A 15,972-nucleotide genomic window follows, 5' to 3' on the forward strand; every position below is an offset into this window, starting at 1 on the left:
TAATGAGCAAATGAATCATGCAATTGCATATTCCATAGGATTGTTTCACTGATTATTTGCTCGGTAGGTGTCATGGTGGGTATCTTATTTCGTTAGTTATAAATGCACAAACGGTATGATTAAACGTAAAAATAAATGTATGCACAAATGGTTTGTAGCAACAGAACCAAAAAAATCTTCATTCTCACAGATTCCTGGAAACAAATAAATATTACTCACACACCGATACACGGAACGCCGTGGTCGAGACACGAGGGAAACAAATATATTTATGACCGCAATTAGTGTAAACATTGTTCGGCTCTGCTGGCCACCGCACTGGATGAGAACGGTGGGGAGAGGGAACGATGCGTGATGCCCCGTTGCAAGCACACTTGTGCACCGGCAGTACGATGCCAACCATTGCGATAGTCGTACACGGTAGCACCCGTGGTGACTGCGTGTTCCTTGTGAACACGATGTTTTCCACTTCGTTAAGGGTTTTGCAATCGGCCACCTCAACAGCGAGTGTAAACGCAAGTGGGATCCGCATTTGGTCAGCTTCAGGACACACGTACGTGCACGTACTTGCAGGTTGCTTTGTAGGGACGTTCGTTGAAGTCTCAGGACGCACTGAAGTAGAGCGTACTGCTTGTTTCCGTTCTAGCTCTAGCCAGAACGTTAACATTGTGATCCTGTAGCTCCATCCGACCAACGACTTCTCTGTGTTGCGCTTTACATGGGATACCACTTTTTCCTGGGCCCGCATTCGTCGCATTCGTCACCATCCTTCAGGGAACAATTTGGAGTGCTATGGACGAGCGGAAGCCTTCCCTCGGCCTAGGACCGTGGCCGGTAGCGTAATAGCGAATAATAAACGTTCATTTACTTATCATAAACTTTATTAACAATGTTAATCAATATTTTATAAACACAATTACATGCGCGATGAGTGCGAGGCATTGGCATCGGTTTTGTCGCCGTAACGATGCGCTCCTGGCAGCATTGGCATCGTGTCGACAATTCCTCCGGTCGGCTTCATCGGTTGCCAATGGGTAAAGCGTTTGCATCGGTTGCCATGTTGCCACTGTTCCTATTCATGATCGCTAGGTGGACCATGCTGGAAGCATTGGAAAGGTAGAACCATTTTTAGCCTAGTGTGCCGGTCGGGATGGGCACTCTGTTCCGACGACAGCAAAAATAATAGGCGAGGTAATTGGTTTTCGGAGCCACGTAAAACTAATTTCGGTAAATCAATAGGCCTGCAGACGGGCGTGTGGTCTCGTAAGGATGATTGATTTTCGGGCTCGTTAAGAGGCCTGCTTTTCGGTCGGTTGGTTCTTCGCAGTGGCGGTTGATTGTAAGTCGTAAGGTGTACACACGATCGAGAGCGTTGATGCCTCTAACTGCATTATTTACTTACGATGTATCTTTTCAGTCCGGGGGATGGAGTCTGGGCTGCTGGCTGTTGGTTGGGTTCAACTTTATGAAGCAGTAAATTGGAAAAAGGGTCGTGTGTGGAATCGGCACTATTGCGAAGGTATGAATGGGTTTTCTGAAATTCACACATGTTTGTTCACTGTTGAAGTGAAACAGAGCATTTGATAGGTATCATTGTACGTGTGGAAACTTAAAAATATATATATTTCTACGGTTTATATGCTTGATGAAAAGAATTGTTGCAACAAAATAAAACATTTCAATTTGAGATTTCTCAGGCAAATCGTGGGGTTAAAGTGGGAGTAACGGATTAGTTTTAATTTAGCAGTTCAAACTTACAAATGATGCTTCCAATCGACTATTAATCATTAGAATCATGTTATCATAAGTAATATGGACAGGTAATAATAATATGGTAAAAAGTAATATGGTCATAAGTAAAAGTAATGTGGACGAATGAATGAATGTAAGAGGCCATCCTCAAAAAGACGCAACTTTTGCAAGGAAAATATGGATATCTTTCAGCGTTACGATTTGTAGAAAATTACACCGGGTGTGAAAATGGGAGGAAAACTGTGATATTTGGGAATAGGAAAAATAACGTGTAGGCGGTTGAATTTTCACTTTGCTAATGTGTATTCCTTGTCCGTTTGAGCTCATTTTTACATGCTATAATTCATTCTCCTTCTTCTTTGGCTCTACAACCGTTGTTGGTCAAGGCACTTATTGATTTCCCCCAATAGCAGCATAGTCAGTCCTACGTATGGCGCGGCACGGTCTATTCGGGGTTTGAACCCATGACGGGCATGTTGTTAGGTCGTACGAGTTGAAGACTGTACCACGAGACGGGATTGGGATAGTTAATTATATAACTATAACATTCTAAAACTCTCTTAGGGGAATAGCTCTTCCATTCCTTGGCAAAATGCAGGCCATTGATGCAGGCAAATAAATATAACGCTCAGACTGGTCGCTATCATGACATGCAAGTGCTATGATCCTTTTGATCTATTCAGCGTAGGGTGGTTGTCGCAATAAATGGTCAAATCGAATTGATAATCCGAATATCGACTTCGACACGTCGACATGCGAATTCTCGCCCAGGAGAATGCGTTTCTCCCACAAACCAGCTCGATCATTCACGGGCCGAAACGTTACCTTTCGGTACGTGGCAACGGGAGAGTGCGCTATATTGATCCCAACGCAAATGGAGATCGCGTTGTATCGGATATATTTTATTTACGAATAAACTTTATCTGTAAAAACTTCGCGTGCAAGTTCTTTCATCGAAAGCAATACGGCTTTGTGCATCAACATAAGGTAATCCGCTTTGCGCTCTGTTCCTGGGATTACGATATTGGCTACCATCCGGTAGTTGTTGTGCTAAAGAAGAAGAATGGGAAGGAGTGATATAATTATTGTCATTACGAACTTTATTATTACAAAAAAATCTTGCATAATTTAATTTTAAAATCACATTAAACATGTCGAAATTATATGGGTTAAAACCTCTAATGGACCTCGCCCCCATACGTAGGACTAACTATCTTGCTATTGGTAATCAATAAGTCACTGAAAGACAAGCCTACTAGTGGTACAGGCATGCTTTGACCGACAACGGTCGTTGAGCCAAAGAAGAGAAGAGAGTGTTAGAAACGGTGTACAAAGGTTAAATATTATTTTAATAAATCAGTTAGTTATTTCATCTAGCCTGATTAAAAAAAAACATTGTATAGATTGGTTACGTTCGATACATTGTATTTAGCATACTAGTAAGTGATAAGCTTGTTCGAAATGAAAGTGTCATGTGCAACATCTGGAACGTTGTGGTTTGAGGTTAAACAGCTGTGCCGTTTCCTCACTCATTTTCCATCATTTTTTCTATTTTTTTTATATCAATAATTAATACCCAGCCCTGGAACCCAGATTCTACTGCGAGAAAAATGAAAATTTTAATTACTTTCAACACTGTATCCACAGAGGAAGTGTCTACTTGAGCGAACTGATTTCTCCGTTCTCGGTTGGTTTGCCGTGTCGACCGCTGCCAGGATCTTGTTGAAGTAGTAGAAAAACCGATGCCAATCAACGGTACCGAGTGATGAAATTAATTTAGCGGAACTGTATCTGCTTAAACAGTGCTCTCAGTTTGCTAATTAATTCCCATGGTCCTGTCACGGTCCTGTCAATCCAGCTGCTGCAGGTAGGGGCAAAGAAGAGGAAAGAAGCACAGCTAGCAACTTGCTGCACTGGCTAAAGTGCAGAGGGGTTGTTCGGGTGGCGACAACGCTTCCAAAGGATGCCCAATTTCAGACGAATCATTTCGTCGGCAAAGCGCACCATGCGGTAAGCAAACGAGCTTAAGGAGCTTTGCGAACCGAGAGATGACAGTTGGGTTTTGCAAAATGGCTTGCCAATTGCGATGGACGTTGAGGAATGCTTTAATTGCTCCGACAGCGAATTGGCTGGTGATAAACGAGCAGTTCGCTTTAATGCAGTCCCGTTAGCGGGGAGGTGCTCAAGGAGCGCGACTGCAAGTAAGCACTTCACACTTTCCAAGGGCGATTAAAGCGTAAGCTCGAGTCAGCCAAAGTGTCGTGCTTGTCCGCTATAATCAAGATCTTTAAAGGTGGTACTCAAATCAGCCAAATTATTTGGTACACGCGATGGAAGGAAATGGTATTGATAAATACGTACTAAAAGCTGCAGAGGGTATGAGATGATTTGTCATTCGTTGGATTGTTCGTGCTGTTTTACCGCTTAGCATAATGCTTCCAGTGTAGGTTGATTCAAACTTCGAAGCCTATCGTTTGTTTTTTTTTCTCAATAGAATGACTATATCATGCACAGCAAAGATGGCTATTGTCATCGAAATAATGAGGCAAAACCGTGTCTAACGCGTTAGCCATAAGCAGTGCCCAGAAATCAGTCATCCACGGCGAGACATCTCGTATTCATTTACATCAAATCAGAAGAGCATTCACTGCTGTTGTGGTGGTGGTGCTGTTGCTGTGTATCCCATTGTTGGCACTAGGCAAACAGCTCGTTAGAGAGAATCGGCGGTTGGGTTTTTAGCTTTTCCTTCGCTAGCCGCTTTCCCACCACACAGTCATCCGATTTTTTATGTAGTTAAACAGTCAAACGAAGCACCAAAAACAAAGGCAACCAAAGGAAGAAAGGAAAAAATCGGCAACACAAACAAACACAAGGCAGGCAACAGCCAACGGGCGAGCCAACTTTATCCTCATCAAAGTGAATAACGTGAGCGAGCGAGCCGAGCGGGCAGGGCGCATCCACGGGGGATAGGGCTAGCACGATGGGTGCAAAAGGAAGCCAAAACGAAAAGGATAACAATTTAAGGATGCCAGCAATCCTTCTGCACACAGAATTGCATCCCCCTGGCGCGGCGACAATTTAATCCAGTAGCAAACAAACAGACGCCGTCGAGAACCATGACGTGGAAAACTGCTTCGGAATGGAAAAATCATAACGAGCGGTCACACTGGTCGTTTGCTGCAAGCAGCCACTTCCCGCAGCATGGCACGGAAAGGCAAGGCATGGTGGCGGAAAGGGCTAGGCGGTAAAGTGAAAGTGGAAACCGAAAAGCCCCACAAGGAAAACTGTCACTCGTACTGGCAAAGCGACTCGTCCCGGGAGGATCCCGGTACGACGAGGAACGTTCCCGAGGCGCCACCGTCTTTGATGATGCAGTGTAGAAGTGTGCATGTGGGTGTATGCACACTGTTGCTCGAGTGTTTGGTTTGTTTGTCTCTCGGAGACGTTTGCACTGTTTACAGTGGCACTTTTTACAAGCATCACCCAGAGCGCCCACTTCTCTGTACTAACAGACCCCTTGCACCTTCGGGCTCTCGGCAGAAACTGCATCCCATCCAGTGCATTGGGATTTTGAAGTTTCCATGTTTCTTTTTGGCCTCAGTTTGATCGCATCGCATTTGCTCGGTCTTCTCACGGCCATTGTTTTTCGCTCATTGTCTCGAGTGGAAAACTAATAATAATTTCACTTAAATGGAAGCACCGGACGACCGACATCCCTTTTTTCGCTCACCATCTTCGCCGTGCTGCAGCACACACGGCCCAGGGATAGCATGCTGCTGCGTTCTCTCGTGAGGCAATTTGCCTGCTGCAAACCGGAAACGAGCCGTGAAGCATCGGAGGCCGCTGCAATGGTATTGGTGGCCAGATCTTTCGAAGGATTTCCTCTGCAGCATCCCGATTGCTGCACTACGGTGGGGAGGGTAAAATCCCTCCAGATTATTAAAAAAGGCACCGCTCGTGAACTTTGGTGTTGCGGGATTCCCGTATGAAATTACGTACACACGGCACCCTCGCTGATAGCGTTGATCGTGGTGCTGCGTTCTTCTACGCTGGCCATAGCCCTCGAGTATAGCCGCTATTGTGTGAGAGTATTTGCTCTTTGCTGTTGCTTAGCGCTGAGGACTTTTTCGCCGTGGCCACGGTTTCGCACCAGACATTTATTTACCAACCGGTTAGAGAGCTGTTGTGCCCTCGGTTTGCTTCTCACCATTTTCCAACTTCCGGCGAGGATGAAGCGGCGAAAGTGTGGAACGGACAGGATGTGAAACTGTTTGGCTGTAGCGGGCTGTTGTAGAAAAAGTCTAAATGCAAAAAGGCGTATTGCTGGGCGAGCTGCAAATGGACGTGGATATTTCAGATTTTGCCTGTTTGGCTTTACCAGTAGATTTGTTCGCCTTTTTAATTTTGTACGCTGCAGCAATCATTCCAGCAACACAAAAGTAAGGTAAAAGATGAAAAAATATTGTATGTTACATTTATTCGCTTTATATATTCATTTCCTGGTGTGTTGTATTGTTCACGGTGGATAAAGCATTTAATTTATGGTTTTTATAGCAACGACGACAATATCTTGAGTAAATAGGTATAGTCACAAGTAAATAAGTTATAAAAAAAACAACAGTTCCAGCATCTTTCACATAAATAATCATATAAACGGGGACGTTTCTGTGGTAAAGTTATCAATTTGCATTATTTAACATCATGCCCGTCATGGGTTTGAGCCCCGTGTGGACTGTGCCCCCTGTATTTCTACCCTGACTATCCTGCTTTGGGTAATCAATAGAGGGTTTTCCAAGTTACTCTGGAATGTAAACATAGTTTTTCACCACGTGCAAGACATTATTGCACATCACTATGATGTTTCATTTTCATCATACAGAGTTTTCCAAGTCACTTTCGAATATAAACATCGTTATTCACCGCATCATAATAATTTTCAATTTCTACAGCATGAATTTCAGCACGACTCAAGCTGGATTGAGTTTGACAGTTCTTTATTGTGTGTTGAAAATCATGTGTTGAAACTGAAATTTCATTTTGAAACAAATAGACCATGGACAGCTGTTGAAAAACATATTGGATGCGGTAAATAACAATGTTTACATTCGAAACTGACTTGGAAAACCCTATAAACCACTTGATAGCTGTTAGAATACATCTTGGATGCGTTGAAGAGCATTGTTAACATTCGAAACTGACTTGGAAAACCCTGTAAAAATTTTGGATTTCCTCAGCATAAGTTTAAACACTTCAACGGGCAACGGGTGATGAGATCCGGCTTCAAATTTCGGTGAAAAAACGATGGAAATATACCGTTGAAGTGTTGAAAATCATACTGAAGAAATAAAAAAAATTATAATGCTGGGGATGAAATATCACAGTGATGTGGAATAACATTTTCCAGGCGGTGAAAACTATATTTAAATTCAAAAGTGACTTAGAAAATACAGGGTTGCACCGCCTCCAAGATGTTTTTCAACAGCTGTCAAATGGTGTATTTGCTTCAAAAGACAATTTAACACACATGATTTTATTGATACACATGATTTTACATATGATTTTATTGACGATTAGTGACGCAGGCAGGTTTTGACGAACAAAATTGTAAAAAGAAGAAGAAAAAGTGTTAAAGGTAGACTTATACCGATTACGGTTGTTGGGCCAACTACGAAGAATAAGATGCATGTGTTATAAAGTTCGTCCGTACGAGGTTTGACCACATCACGGAACTCTAGGTTGGCATTCTAATGGTTTAGGGCAGCGGTGGGCAAAGTCCGGCCCGCCGCAACATTCAATCCGGCCCGCGAAAAGATTTGACTGATTTTGAAAGATGGGAAGAAACGATCGTAGACAAATTACTGAAGATTTTCTAGTATACCATATTCAACCATCGTACTTTTTCAACTTTTAATTAAAGATACTGAACGGTCCATCATTCCACAACTCTTTAATTAAAAGTTGAAAAAGTACGATGGTTTGAACTCGAGGTCAATATCCCCGTAGCTTTTGCATGAAAAAATATGCCATTTTCGACTGGCTGTAGAGAAAAACTAGGAAAGATCATTTCTTTACATTTAAATCTGTTCAAAGGAAATTATTTCAGATCACTTGCACAAATAAGTTCAAGACTTTGCGAATTGCCTTTCGTCAGTTATTAGGAATTTTCACCATGGTGAACAAAGACATGCATGTTTTAAGTTCTAGCTTCGATTTTCTTCAATTCCTCCTAAGTTTTCGCTACAAAATTGTTAAAGTAGAGTTTTTGCATCACGTTGGCGTAGAAAAAAATCGATGGGACACAGCTGACGGATGTTGGACCAGTTTGCGGACTATGGTGATATATCTAAATTCTGTCGAAATTCACCTGAAATGATTGCATTGAGTTTTTGCGTAATTGTTTGCCACTGCGAAGCCAGTGGATGCGAGTTCAAATGTAAGTGTCCACTTTTTAATGTAACCGTCATGTAATATTAACATTATTTTAACACCACAATAAGACTATCGGAATGAAGGTTGCATACGAAATTTTCTGATTTATATTTTTATTTATTATTTTTTTAGTAGGTATTATCAATGTTCAACCATTCTTGGATGACACAATTAAGGAAAACAGCAATAATACCAATCGCATTGCTTGATATCATTAACCAATTATTTTGGTTCTAAAATTATTTAATGTATCAATTAAATCACAATAATAGAAAACCCGCTTTCTCCAGGCCCGCGGCCTTAGATCATTTACTAATTTTGGCCCTTTGCCTTAAAAGTTTGCCGACCGCTGGTTTAGGGTTTAATTACATACCTATTTACAGAATTTTCATTTTATTCACAGGTTAGATGTGTAAAAACAAGTAAAGTTGTCTTATGTTTTATCTATAATTGACAAATTTGATAATCCCATTAAAACAGTTTTTAAGGCACTACAATTTGTTTAAACTACTCTTATATCAAAAATTCTATATTCAAATCTAAAACTGGTTGTATAATTCCAGTTTTCCTCAATTTACGCAAATAATGCGTTCCGGGGACATTTGCGTATCTCTGGAATTCGCGTAAGTCAAATATTCAGCCAAATTCAAATTTCAATGTTGTTGATAAATGATGATATTTGATTAAATGAGCTTTAATGCACTAAATTACATATTGAATACAAATGGTATAGCAGATTTGATTAATTCTGTTTTGACTTATTTGAGACTTGCAACAATATTTCATTTTATTTTACTTTAGACAATTGTTGGAGAAAATTTAACATATGAACTGTCAACACTAAAAATTCGCGTAGCTCAAGTGTCGTGTAGCTCGGGGAAAGCTTGCTAGCATTGAGAGGATTACATCTCATCTGAAAGATCATCTGAATAATGCAGATCCTTCGCAAACAATATTTACCTAGCTGGGTTTTCTTCATTAAGTAGTGCAGGTTTTGTTATGAAAGGTTCATTTTTTAAATAAAATTATAAAGACATCAATTTTTGAAATTGTTTCTGAAGGATTGCCTTTTGCGCTTAAGGCGACACTGTTTGTTGTGAACAGTTCCGCGGTACTGGTAGTTTAGGAGTGTTAGAATTATGTATGAGATTCGAGAGATTCGAGAACGTACCAAGGTGGTTGCTGGAAAATGTACAAGTAAATTGCGATAAATATGAATCAATAAATATGGTGATCAATAGAAAACAAGTATAAATTGGGCTGACGATCACGCAAACGGTTTCTTTTGGAATGAATACATACAATCAATTTAGTCAGTCTGGATGGGGATTGAATGTCCCTTGCAGGAAGTAACGCATCAGCCCAAAAGACCTCTAAAAACTGAATCAAACTCATTTAGAAATGTACCTCAAATAAGCTACATTATTTGTACTAATAACAACTGCTCGTTATTGGCTACAATCATAAACAAATAATCAGATCTTGTAGGTTACAGGTGACAATATAGCTCGAACAGGTGTAGGATGAACACCTCGCTTTTTGCTTGGAGCAAATGAATCGTAAATATTGACACCTCCACGCATCACACAATTCCACCGAAACCGCGGACGAATTTTTCCAATTTCACAGCTCGTTGAAGCTTTTTTGCGGTCCCACTCCTTGGCTCCGTCGATAACTGGGAGAAGCTGTGCGTTCGAGCAACGTAATGAAACTGTTGCCTCGTAAGCTGCGTGGTAGTTCAATTAAAAGTTTTGATTACTAGCACGCATCGACGCAAGTGAAGGAAACCGTTTCTCGTCTTTGAAGGTACGTGGTGTAGAATAGAGAAGAACGCAAATTCTAGCACACATCAAGAGTCGTGCTGGTGGTGGGGCCATGCTAATGGTAACGTCCTGGAATGTGCGCGCGATTCCATTAGATGTATCGATAGAGAATCTACCGCCAGCAAGTGGATGGCAATAAATGAATACCTAAAGGCACTGTGGAGAGGAAGGTCAAGCTCCACGTCCTTTCCTCTGGACGCATGGTCGAACGACAGCACAATTGCTGTAAGTGGTGTAATTAAAGTCGTTTTACAACACCTTTTGATACACGTCCATTAAGAAGCTCAGTGTTTAGTGTCGTCGGTTCGTTGTCGAACGCAGTCTGGTGGCGGGATGGACCCACGTCGATCGCTTTATTGAGGATCAATAAAAAATTATCGGTAGAAATTATGTAGTGCTTTTTTGCTGCTCTTTTGTTGTTAGGATGTGCAGATTGCGCGAGATCCCCTAGGAGGGTAGCGTTGATAGCACGCCGGAGTCCGCGAACCATCCGTTAATGCACGCCAACCCTACGGTGCGGGCTCTCTCAATCAGCCTAATGATAATCGTAATTCCAGCTTTTAGCGAACAACGGTCACCAAGGCAGCTTCTACATTGTGGAGCTTCTACATCGGGTGGAAGCTAGGGTAAACAACGAGCTCCCGATTGCATCAGACCTATACGCTCGAGGACGTCCGACAACCTTGAGCTATCTGGCCAGCCGAGCCGCATCAAGCGGCGGCAACGGATAGCCCGGAGAATAGTATCGCGACTATGTCTTCTTTTCGTCGATGCCGAGACAATAACGAAGAGTCAACAGAGTGCCTTGGGTAGGATGGCTTCTACCACACCGCTCACGATGTAAACTGTGCGGAGAAAGATAGAAAGAAAGCGTTAAAGCAATTCTTAGACCGTTCGTGCACAGGGCAGCTTCGTGCAATCCGGTTCCGGGGAGGTGGTATTCGGCAAGGAATGCAATCGGAAAGCACACGCACATGCAAAGGGAAAAATTGCCAGTTATAAACTTTATTGCCCATAATCACGTTAATAAATTTGAGTCTTTGGAACGGTCGAAAGGCCCAGCGTGTGCTGAAACCGTCTTCGCTTCTCGGCAGGGCGTGGTGGCAAATGTATACATTTAGTAAGCTTGGTCGACCTTAAGATGCCATTCTGGCAAACAGCGTTCCGGGCTGATCAACGAAGTAATATTCGGGTTGTATGTCTGTTCGACACGAAATCGAAAACAAATCTCTTTCCTTACATTCTGCCTCAGGATCCGTCACCCAGGCGGGCGACCCAAATTCTACACCACTACATTACACCAGCCTTACACGCACTTTCGTGGGTCGAGTGTCCGATGAAAGCTAACGGTAAAAAAGCGCATTTGTTGTTGTGATCCTGTATGGTGCCCGAATGTGCAAGCCACCAGGGTCTCCCACGAGGATGGGCGAGAATGCTTTCACCTTCCGTCGTTCGATACTACCGCGATGACCCAGTAATACTTGCCGTTATGAAAACGTACGACAGGCGGTGAGGTGAGGTGGACGAAATCTGAATTATCATTTTGATGGGCGAAACGGTAGGCTTGGTGGCGGTTGATGTTAAACCGGATCGTAAACCCAATTCTTTGTGACGATTGCTGTTGTTGAACGCTGTGCGTAGGACGCCCATGGAAAGGTGCGAAATTCCCGAAACCAGGAACTGGAACTGACCTGACGTATCACTAACTGTCGTCTGTTTTGCCAGTCAAGATTGGCTCGCTAGATAGATCATTGTCTACGAATCTAGATGTTAGTGATGGAAGAGAAAGCAAAAGTAGCCACTGGTGGTTTCAATCCGCTTGGAATGACCTTCCTTGTGCAGCTCTGTCGGTAGATCGTGGTCCCGAAGGAGGTTACGCGCAAAAAAATGAGGTTATGACTCGGAACACGTTCCGGTTCGGCATGTTGGGCGCGTAGGAGAAAGTAAGTTCTCGATTGGTTCTTTTTGTTTTGTTTTCGCTAAAGACCGAATAAGCCGAACCTGTTAAGCTATGCTAATTCAATAAACGATCGTCAATTTGTACGAAGTTGCGAAGGAATTTTGTTTACTGTGGTTAATAGGGACGGCAAACACACTTGTGATTGAGGGAGACGTCTATCTCATTCAGCTGGTGGCAAACGGTGAATAGGTACTATGAAAAAATACAATAGTGCTTTTGTGTCGCTTTGATTAACTTGAAGTGTACAATCAATTCTGGATGAGCGTTAGTTGATTGATTTATGATGGCTGTTAAATGTTATTATTAGACGATTAATTTCTCCAACCAAGGGTGATTGATTCGTTCTGTGATTGTCTTCTTTATTGCAGTACTTTATTATAGTCTCATTCATAGCTATATCTAGTTTGGTGTAATATGGGTAGCCACATTGTGAGATGACACAGCGGTAAAGGGTTATGTATATGATATACCTTACTAAATGGATCGACTACTGTTTTGTAACAAATAATAGAAAGATTCCAATTTACAACACTGTTTTCTTGCTTCTTGTTTGCCGTTTTGACAGCACATATCTTGTTTGAATACATCTGTCAAACACACTTTTTTACATGTTTAATATTCTTCAGATTTCAGCGAATCTGTATGAAGCAACACAAATTACCTGTTACCTCATGGATAGCAAGATTCTTTGCTAACAACTTTTCGACAGACCTATAGAAGATTATTGTTTTCGTGTTTAAACACAATGTATTGTTCCATACAAAAAACGGTATTAGAGTTGCATTGTTGCGCATTATTTTGATAAATTATCGATTCTAACTGATGTTCGTTCTGCGTGAACGAAAAAATACGCTTCTTACATTTAAACTTGATTCTGATGGCAATTACTTATTATATTTGTTATGTTATTATGTTATTATGTACTATAATAAAACTATACATGTTGCAATTTGTAGTTAGCACTGTTTTATTCAAAAAGGGTTCAAAGTGCTTCATCCATTAGCTAAAGGTAACGTGAAAATGGTCCACAATAACGTGATATATGAAGCAATGAGGACCACCAATAGAAACACTAAAATTAAATGAATGAATTATACATTTTTCAAATTATCCCCTACATAGTTTTCAAATATACGATATTCCCTTCGAACAAGCAATAGAACTTTAAAAGTATAGTTCTAAAAACATACATTTCGTGCTTCCGACCTTTTTAAAGTGAACGCTTGAGAATAAATCATCAAACTTCAAAATGTTTTTTGTTCATTACTTTTGGTATTTATAAAATATATGTAGGTTTAGAAATAATGTATTTTGATATTTGTGATTTAACTAAATAAATAATTTAATGACTAACATTATAGCAAGATACTTTCTTCAAGACTATGTTTAATGTATAGGTTGGAGTAGCTTGTTGACTTCACGTTGTGAGGGAAATGATATTGATAATAAAAATAAATTACATATTAATTAGATATAACTGACCAAGGGAAAAACACATTTTTGCAGTTTTTATTGCTACTGTTAAACTGTGGCGCTGTGGAAATGCTTCTATATTATTACCAACCTTCTTTATTTATTTTTCTTACCTGTGACAAAAAAGGTATTTGGCCACAATTACAATATTCTTGATGCAGTTATATAAATAAAGAACGAATAGAATGTACAGAGTTATTGTTATGAAAATAAACATACTTCAGCTCACAGCCAATTATAGTACTAGCTCGTTTGTGTTGGTCTGTTTGTCAGTACCTAAAAATCTATTCAACAACAATGTAGGAAATGTGGCTAGAGAGAAATGACGAAAAAATCACTTTATCATTGTATTACCATCTTCATGATCAAAATAAAAAACTAAGTGCTTACCGTTTGATCCATATTTCCTGAAACAAAAAGTAAAACATTGAATTGGATTTTCAACCATAATCTTTTCAGAAGTTCTATTGGCATTCTGTTTATATGCTATCGTTAATTTGAAGATATTTTTGAAGGTCGACATCATGTTTAGATGTTATTTGGCCAACAGGGACAACTGCAAAAAAAATGCTGTTCCACTGCGCCAATATTTCATTATTATAAACATTGTGTAGAATAATAGTATGTCTCATCTTGATCGTTAAATGCATAAAAACATGCTTAAAATAAATGTGTTTACAAGCGGAAAGAAGACAGATAAACACCATACAACCCTACGACCAGTTGCACGTCGAACACGTACAGTGTGCCTTCATTAACCCATTCAATTGAATGCGTGCCAAATGGCAACGAAAATGGTTCAAATTTAAATTCTTTCGCTACGATTCCGCTTCACAGCATCAACATGATTTTTCCCTTTTTTTGTTTGGCTATTTTTTCGTCAACAAGAGTGTGCCATATTTTGTTGATCGTATTCATGCACCCACGCATGCGCTCTGCACTCTGCCTGCTGGTTTATTGGAGATCGTGATTGTTGATTTTCTTTGTCCATGCAAACATATAACACCATAAGGTGACATCCCTCACCAATAACGGTCAGTGCGGTTCAACAACAAGCTGGGAGGCATTTAGTTTTCCTTCTTCTATTATCCCAGTTGCTATACCGTTTGGCTATGTTCAAACAGAGCCTGGCGGAGAGAACATTCAGTTTGGTGTTGTGACTTGTAGGTTGTTCGACAAGTGCGGCGGTGTTGTATTAGTAAATAATTGATAAAACACTCTGTTGCAATATTGCAAGCCTGGTAGGATGTGATGTGTTGTTTTGCTATTCAAACACAATTCCTTGCAAAGAAATAAATAAAAAAGTTCATGTAATCACTGATATCTTGCGCGATTTAATTACTAACACGTTGTGTGCCCAGGTTATTAATAGATGTAAGAATAGAGCAGAACTGGCAAAGTATTCTTTTTTCATTCTATCGACACTAACTTTGTTTAATGTTTCGAAGAACAATATGCTGAAAACATTATTTTAATGCAAAAATATAGCATAAAGAGTTCCAAGAGAATAAAATAAACGATTCACCTGCCCCAAACGATGAGCCCACTCTGGGAAGAATGTTATATGTGTTTGAAAAAGGACAGTAGTTGCCAAGGGTGTGTGTGTGTGTCCGTGGCCCGCATCATTTTGCCTACGTGCACATAGATCGGTCGGAAAATATCGATGTTTATCAATTTGTTTATTCCGTTGACAGGCGACCAATAATCTGTTTACGTGTGCCATTTCGTTCGGCCTTCCTGTATTTCCAGTCCGAGGTGCAATACCAAGAAGACAGGAAAGGTGGTATGATGCTCCAACGCCAGCCACATACACACATACAATGACACCACTGCCACACACACGCATAAGTGAGCAGTTTTATTTAATGTTGTGCGGATGCATGCCCCATCCCCACGGGGTTGCATTGTGCCCGTGCTCATCAAAAACGACATCAGGGAAATCGGAATTGAATCGCCTCGGGAGGCACACTCCCCCCCGTTGGAGGTTTTCCCCGCGCTCGGTGGTATGTACTCAAATGGCGGAACCGAACCGAAAACGGGGTGACATTTTATTCACACCTCATTTGCGTTGTCGCGTGTCACCTCTGCTGGGGGTACGGCGATGGGGACCAATTCTGACAGCTGCCCAAGCGCAACACTGACCGAATTGCAACCAATTTTGAGCAGAAATATTAATCACAGTCACACCACGGAACGTCCGGAGGGGGCTTTCAGAGTGATATTTTTATCGGGCATCTTTTAAGCCTCTTTTGGTCAGGTGGCAGGGATCGAGTGAGTGATCTGATTGTGTTGCGAGTGTGAAGAGAGGAACGGGTGAGATCGTCGGAACCGCTTCCGTTGAATGATAAATGAATGAATGAGCCGATGTTATTCCACGCCGATCAATATCGAACGTCCGGTGGGATCCTTTAACGGGCGCGCTTTTCGATTGATGATGGTGTCCGTCGTTCTGCGAAACATGTTGGTTCGCAAATTTCCCCAACTAGGGGAAAGCGTGGACAGTTTGCTCATCTTTGCAATAGCATTTCCATTATA

The sequence above is a fragment of the Anopheles arabiensis genome, chromosome 2 (assembly GCF_016920715.1).
Source record: "Anopheles arabiensis isolate DONGOLA chromosome 2, AaraD3, whole genome shotgun sequence".
Classification (NCBI taxonomy): Eukaryota; Metazoa; Arthropoda; class Insecta; order Diptera; family Culicidae; genus Anopheles; species Anopheles arabiensis.